The following is a 7,994-nucleotide window of genomic DNA, read 5'->3' as shown; positions in this document are numbered from 1 at the left end:
TAGAGCGTTTAGAAGATTCAATCTCTCATTTAGAGCAATCTTTAACTTCCCTAGCCAAAGTGGTCTTACAGAATAGAAGAGGTTTAGACTTAATAATTTTACAACAAGGAGGCTTATGTGTTGCCCTAGGGGAAGAATGTTGTTTTTATATAGATCACTCTGGGACAATCAAGGATAATATGGCAAAAGTCAGAGAAGGACTCACAAACAGAAAGAAAGAACGAGAAGCTCGTCAGAACTGGTTTGAATCTTGGTTCAATTTTTCCACTTGGTTAACTACTCTAGTGTCTGCTATAGTGGGACCCCTAATATTGTTGCTACTAGCTGTAACTATAGGACCTTGTATAATCAATAGGTTAATTGCTTTTGTTAAACATAGAATAAATACGGTACAACTAATGGTGCTGAGGGCCCAATATCAGCCCGGGAAGCAGTAAGGGTTAAAACTAGAGAGACCCAAGATTGGCTCTCTAAATGTTCTTGGAAAGGGGGGAATGTAAAGATAGAAAGAGCCCGCACCTGTGTAAACAAAAGCCTCTTCCCTAATTGCCCTCAAACCCCTCATAAAAGCTGCAAAGAATCTTCACCTCTTATCCGTAAAGGCCAGGCAGCTGACCTTGCCGGTGCCAAGGCAAACTTAAAAGATAATGATAACACTCCTCTCGGAGACTCAGAACTTAAAATAACATCATATATATAATTTTATGTCAGCCAATTAAAAAGAACACTGTAAAACTTTTCGCCTTTCATTATAAATAGGCCTGTTGAACAAAGGCTCGGGGCCTCTTAGCATCACCGGGTTACTGTGTGCGCAGAGGACCAGGCTCGAGCTTGCCAATAAATGACTCTTTGTTGCTTGCATTGATCGTGGTCTCTGGTGGTCTTTGTGGGGTCTCGAGCCGCTGGGCATAACAATGGGAATCCCGATTTTACATGTGAAAGATCAAGCCATTGATCTGTGGCAGCAGGAGCAGCTGGAAGGTGTTTCACTAGTAAGATTGAGGGTGCCTCTCTGTGTTTTGTGTTTTGTGGTATAAAGGGCCCGCGACCCTCCCATGAATAGATGACATGCTTAATTACAAAAGTGCAGGTGATATTTCTGAAGAAGCTGCTCTGAGAGCCACAAATACTAGAAAATTACACAATGACACCAAGCCATTAAGAACCCTTTCTACATTCACTTAGGGTGACCATTGGCCCCCATCATTCCTATCATCATGGTGTCCAGGTCGTAGTAGGAACTGTCCATATCAGAGAACAGCTCCTCCACAGGAGTGGGACTTTTGTTCTCAAATATCTGAACTAGAGACTTCTGAAAGCTTCCTGTTTTCCAGAGGGTTGCCCATATCACAAAGGCTTCTCTGAGGGTTCCTTGGCACCTGTGTTGAGCTGACTGTGGAAAGTTGGAAACTGGGCTTTGCAAGAGGTCATCTCCCAAGTCAGGAGCAGGGTGCTCCTCGGGTCCCCTTGCTGTGTGACACAGGGTCTCTGTGGACCCCAGGCAGTCCAGCAGCACTCGCCCCCGCACTCTGGGGTGCTGCCCCTTTCCATGTGCCATCCTGGCTCATCTCCTCTCCAATCTGCCGGACTGTGTTGGCGATAACGACCCAGCGTCAGAGACTAGGTTCCACCAGTCTGTGGCAGAGCTGGAGCTTGCCCAAGGACAAGTCCAGAGCGACTGCCACTGTAGGCTATAGTCAGGGACTGAGCCAAAGCCAGCGGGGGCACCCTCCCTGTATTCCTCCTGGTCAGCACATTTCCTCTTCAGTCCTGGTGCAAACATCGTGCCCTAGGCTGCGTGGCTGGCTGCAGCTCTGCTCTAGCCAGAGAACCGACAGCGACCTATTCATGTTTTATTTTTTTATTTTTATTTTTTTTTCCCTGTAGGGTTTTTGTTTTGCATTTGCCTTTTCTTTCTTGGAAAGGGAGCTCAACCCAGCGGCAAGTGGTTTGCTGCAGCTATAATCCCAACTCATTCATTCACTCCTTTTATTAACTGCTAAGAATGAGTCTACTATAAATCGTCAAAAAAACAAAAAACAAAAAACTGACTAATAGGGTTAGTACGTTTTCGAGCCCTAATTAGCATAAATTTTGGACCAATCGCGTTAGTACTTGCTCCAAACCTAATTAGCATGCGTTTGGACCAATAGCAGTGAGCCAAGTGCTATATAAACCTCCAGCGAGCGCGCTGCCAGGGAAAGACGCCACTGCATCCACCACTGTAGCTGGGAGTTGTGAGGAAGGAGTTCTGGGAACAGCAGGCCGGAAAGAAGAGCACGGGGTTCAAGAGAGAGGAAGACAGAAAGGAAGTGATGTTGAGCCTCAGGGTTCGCGAGACAGGAAGTCAGAAAGAAGGAAGGGATGTTGAGCCGCGGGATTCGCGAGACAGGAAGTCAGAAAGAAGGAAGGGATGTTGAGCCGCGGGGGACCGTTAGGAACTGCAACGTTTCTCCCTGCGGAGGCCTGAAGCTTGTGCAGACCCCACCTACATGCAGAAGCCGTGAACTGAGCTTCATCGAAGAATTCGGTTTCAAAGGTACTGTTATGTTAGATAATTATTCAGATATTTCGTAGAATGTCCCCTGGTTGGGATTTTCCCAGTGGTCTTCTCGTATATTTAGACTGGGTTATGTCTGGAGAGGAAGACCCAGAAATAACTTATCAGTTTCACCGTGACACAGCGAGGGTTCTTACAATGTGGCTTATTGCTGTTGCCCTTGATCACCTGGTAGAAAGATTGTCTGTGAGACTTAGCATTTTTTAAAATAACAAATTCCCCCAACATAGTTAAAAGATGATTAAAAATTGACTTACGTGCCTCCTGTTAGGAACTTGGCTTTCATTTGAAACAAATTTTTATGATAATGTTAATTTTGAATAGGAGGAGATTGCACTGAGATGGACTCACCTGAAACTAGCCCAAATTGACAAACTGTTTAAATTTCTGACCAAGTTAAAATTTCACTTCTTTTTATTATTGGAAGTATAAAGACAATTTGAAAATATCATTTAGGTATTAGGAACCTTATACTCCAAAATACATCAGACTTTTACCCCTGAAACACAAGGGCTAATGTAATGTGTTTATTAAAATATTTGAACACCTTACCTTGCTTGAATCACACATACATATGTTGGATTCAAAACCTGAGTGAATAAGTTTACTTTTTATTTCTTCTTACCCATATGCCTATTATATATAGGAAATAAAAAGGACTAGGGAAACTTCCAAATGGTGGTAAAACAGATAAGGAGGTTAAAAGAAGTGATAATATGATGGTGATAAATTACTTGCATAAAAGTAGTAGTTGATAACTGGAACTCCCATCAGTCAATCCATATACGATTGTTAATTAGTGGTAAATACATAAATGAATAGGACATATCAACTGGGTTGATTTGAAATAAGTCAGCACAGCATTTTCTCTCCATCACTCCTGTTTTTTCTGTTGGCTAACTCATTCATATTCATCATTGGTTTGTATCCATGAGAAAGCAGAGGGTCCACTTGAACAGTGGATCTAATGTTTTAGGTATATCCCTGGAAATTAGTTTTATTGAATCATTCAAGGGGAAAATTCTTAAGAGGAATGTATTCATTCTCTGTAGGATGACATAGCACATAAAATTACATCTGTCCGATGAAGTGTTTAATCAAATTCAGCACATACCAATCTGTGAAAATGTTCTCCCTCAATAGGACCACAAAGTCCACTTAATAGTACAGATAAAAATTTTACTGAATTTAGTTATTTCAGAATGACTTATCTTCAGTCTGATATAAAAATAGATACATTTTCATTCAACACAATTTATTGAGCATCTATTTTTCAATGCTAAGGATACAGTCATGAGAAAAGCAGGCAGTAATCCTTTCTCTCAGAAATTTATGTTTCAGGTTAGTGGAGTGTGTGTGGATGTGAAAGAAAGATAGAGACTTGAGAAGTAAATAATTTATAAAATATCAGATGGCAAAAAGTGTAATGCAGAAAAATAAGGCAGGAAGGGCTTAAGGAACATGAGGAGAAAGATGCAAATTTAAATAGAGGAGTCAGGGAAGGCCTTGCTGAGAATCTGACATTTGAGCTATACCCAGAGGAGGTGGGGAGGTGAGCCACATAGATACATGGGAAAAGACTTCCCTGACAATGAATGTAGGAAGTGCAAAGGTCCAGAGGCAGAAGCATATCTGGCAGGTTTAGGGAATAGCAAGGGGGTCTCCTTTGGCTTAAGAGGTGTGCATGGGGTAGGGTAATAAGAGATGAAGTTAGACAGATGGAGAAGGCAGACCATGTAGGACTTTGTAAGGGCTGAGGAGGGTTTCTAGCAAAAGTGTGACCTGTGAACCCAGTTCTCAAAAACTGCCCTGGCTATTCTTTAGGATTATAATTAAGATCTCATTGCAGTGGTCCCTGTGAGAATGGGTGGTGCAGGGGAGATGGTGAAAACGGTGGGACTCCAGCTGTTTTGAAGGGAGGTTTTGATGCCAGAGTTTCCTTTTGGCATGGGCAACAGGGACTATGCAGGACCTTCCAGAGAGTTATCTGGTCTGCATAATAAAGAGTAGAAAAGAACCAAGATTTAAAAGGATCTCTGTTAGAAGATTGTATGATTATTCACCCGAAGAGGGAAAGTAATCAACCCCAAAGCTAGTAGAGATAAGAGAACAGTGAAAAAACACTGCTGGTCAAGATAGAATAACACAAATCGGTCTGATACTTGAATACTTTACTAGGCAGCTAAAAATGTAATAATGAAAGACTTCCAATTAATGGTCAACACAATTGAATTACTGTTAATTAAGTTTTTATATGGGTATGTATCTGTATAAAATTCCACAAAAGTTTAATGATGAAAAAAATAGAGAAATAGTTTTTATTCCTGGATTAGAAGACCATATGGAAGAGGCAACTTTTGATGGTTTAATTTGTGATTGTAATATGACTTCAGCTGAAATTCCAACAATGATGTTGGCATTTTGTAGAATTGAAAATGATTGCCTCTTCAGTATAAGTGGTAAGATAGACAAGAATGCTAGAGGACCAATGAAGGAATAATAATTAGCTCACAAAGTAGACTGTTCTAAAATACAAGAACTTATGTGGTGTAACACTGCATTAGAAGGAGAAATAGAGACCTTTAAATAATACAGAATGCATATTAATAATTTTACATATATATCAAAATACAATGTGTTGCAAATTAATGTAATGAAATTATACAGAACATAATTTTCTTGTACATTTTGCTTGAATTAGCTTTATTTTCAATAAGGTTAAAAAAGAAATTTTACCTCAGTGAATTATAATAAAAGATCAACTCATCCAAAAAGAGGTTGATTTAATAAAATAGGAAAATCATTCAGATTATTGAAGGAGTTATGGAGAAAAGGTAGGCAAAAGTGTCTAAAGAAAATTCAGATATCTGTAAAATTACAATAAAATATGATTAAAATAATAGCAAAATAAGCAAAACATTTTAAGTCATTGCAAGAGGTCCAACCACCAGATGGACAATGTTATTAAGTATTCTTTGGAGTTTCTGATATTTTTCAAATTAAATGTAGAAGATGGAGATTTAATTATAAAATATACAAAAGTTTATAAAATTTCAAAAATTGTCACCAAATCTCCAGTAGACATACACATGCATACATACACACTTGCACACATACCTACCCTAAAGTTACTCAAACAAAAGAAAAATCCTCTAACATTGTTAATAAAGAAAGATACAGAAATTAGTTGTGTGGTCAGTTACATACCTGGGAATACATCCAGGGGACACTGATGAATCTAAAAGGTGCCTCCTGCAGAACTGACACTATTGATGGATTCAATCTTCCACTAGGGCAGTGTTTTAGTCAGCTTTAACATATTTTTAGCTTTCTTCTAGGAAACCCATTTGTGGAAATATTTTCATTAGAAGAATAATTTGAAAGAAAAATAAATGCTACATGCAGAAAGGTATATAATAGAAAGCAACAACTAGAAACCAAATAAATCTTTTACAATTGGAGAAAGATCAAGTAACCTGTAGCTTAGTAGTTTGATGCATGAACCATATTTCATGTTTACTGTAAATCTGAGGTAGGAAACTAAATATTTGTTGCATAAGATTTATAAGGAAAAGAAACAAAAGTTTCACCATGATCCATAAAGAGAAAAATGTTTTCCTATGGTTAAAGGTAGAAGATATAACTGAAAAATGTAGTTGAGTGTAGGTGAAGGAATTTGAGTATTAATTGGTGTCAAATTTCAAAAAGTCATGAAAGAATATATGTGAGCAACTTGCTGTATTAAGGAATTAGTTGGAAATGTTTGGGTGTTACAAGAAATGGATCAAATGGCCATTTCCTTATGTTCTGACTGCCTTAAACAGCACTGCTCATTTCATTTGAGAACTGGGGTGAACATGAGCATTTTCTGTTGAGATCTTTGTTTTGTGGTTCCTTGGGGCAGGAGAGTAATGGGGGTGGAGCAGAGGAAGCTTGTGATGCTGCATGGGAGGCACGTGGTTTGCAAGACACTAGGTCTTTTGGGAACTGTCAAAATGAGCTGGATGCCAGTGGATGTTGCCATCTGAAGGCAAATCATTGACCAGCAGGACAATAGGGTCAGTATTTAGGAGCTCAGGTAGATAATACTGGGATGGAGGAGAATGTAGCCTGTTGGAAGACAAGAGTTCCCTGGATTCTGTTTGGTTTTGTTTTATTTTGGTAAAGGGTGCTGTACCAGAGTCACATCTTAAGCTCCATTTTATATTTTATTTAGAGAGGTCCTGCTTTGTTGCTTAATTGCCTCACTAAGTTGTTGAGGCTAGCTTTGAACTCATAATCCTCCAGCCTCCAGCCATAATCTCCCAAGCTGTTGGAAATACAGCTGTGCACCACTGTGCCTGACTGGAGTTTTTCTTCATAGTCACATGACCTAAGATTTGGGTACATGGTTTGAGTTTGGTGATATTGGAGTGCTTGGCAAAGGACAAGGAAGCCAGTTATATGGATCCAGTTGTCCTAATGAGGATGTGGCAGACAAAGGTGTAGACCCCAGGATCCTTAGGACCCCATGCAGGATTGTAGTGGGCCCCTCATTCTGGCATAATCTACCTGAGATGGGAAGGGCTGAGGTCAGTGTGGGCCTACCATGGACAGTCCTACTTCAGGTGTAGGCAGAAGCTCATGTTGAGCCTGGGGCTGGGCTGCAGCCGGACAGGTCAGGCTCTGGGTTAGGGACTCTGAAAGAGCAATATAAGGGAATGGGAATCGGCCCAACCTTGGTCATGTCCAGGATAGCTGGGTCTTCCCTGGTCATCTCCTTGGCCCCCAGGATTCTGGGTGCGTGGGTAGGTCCTAATCTGCAGTTTGGGGGCTACGTTTGTCCGGGCACCTTTTGTTATCTGTTGGGCAGCACTCTCAGTGAGGAGCCTGACATGGGTAGGATGCCAGAGGGCATGGACTGTCATTCTGGGACCAGCAGCTCCCAGGGCAGGTTGGTACCACTGTGACAACAGGAGAAGGGGCCCAGAAATATGTGGAACCTCCTTTGAGATCAATACCTTAAATGAAGTTGCCTGCAAGGCTCTCCTTACTCCATTAAAATATCTCTGTCAGCACCCCTTCCTATTTCCTCAACACTTCTCTGGACTTCCACCTTTTTCTTTTTGTTTTTTTTCTCTTTGTGAACATTCCACCCTCTTCCAGGAAAAATAACCCATCTGCTTGGATTTCCTTCCTCCTGGCCTACTACAGGACTTACAGAACTTTCCCTTTTCTTCTTACTGGCTTCTTGTGCCTTAAAACACCCTGAGGGCTTTCTTGCCTCTAACAGCAAGAGCAGCATCACCGTCTCTTCACTCTCCAGCTCCCCAAGCTAGGTGTAATGAGCTACTTCTAAAAGCATTTTCATTTGCTTATACATAATAACAACTTAAACTTTTGAAAAGGAAAAAAATCACTATTACAACTAATTTTGTTTGTGTAATTATCATAC

The 7,994-nt window shown here is 40.5% G+C and overlaps 1 pseudogene across 1 annotated transcript; it reads right to left on the bottom strand.

Moving 5' to 3' along the window:
• Nucleotides 1–1,177: 1,177 nt before the first annotated feature.
• On the bottom strand, nucleotides 1,178–1,797 carry LOC306641362 (cell division cycle-associated protein 4-like; annotated as a pseudogene). Its single transcript has one exon. The product of its transcript is annotated as a cell division cycle-associated protein 4-like (transcript).
• Between the last annotated feature and the right edge of the window lie 6,197 nt (nucleotides 1,798–7,994).

The sequence above is a fragment of the Sciurus vulgaris genome (genome assembly GCF_902686455.1).
Source record: "Sciurus vulgaris genome assembly, chromosome: 12".
NCBI lineage: Eukaryota > Metazoa > Chordata > Mammalia > Rodentia > Sciuridae > Sciurus > Sciurus vulgaris.
Note: the sequence above shows the minus strand (reverse complement) of the source record. Positions and strands in the feature narration are given on the sequence as shown.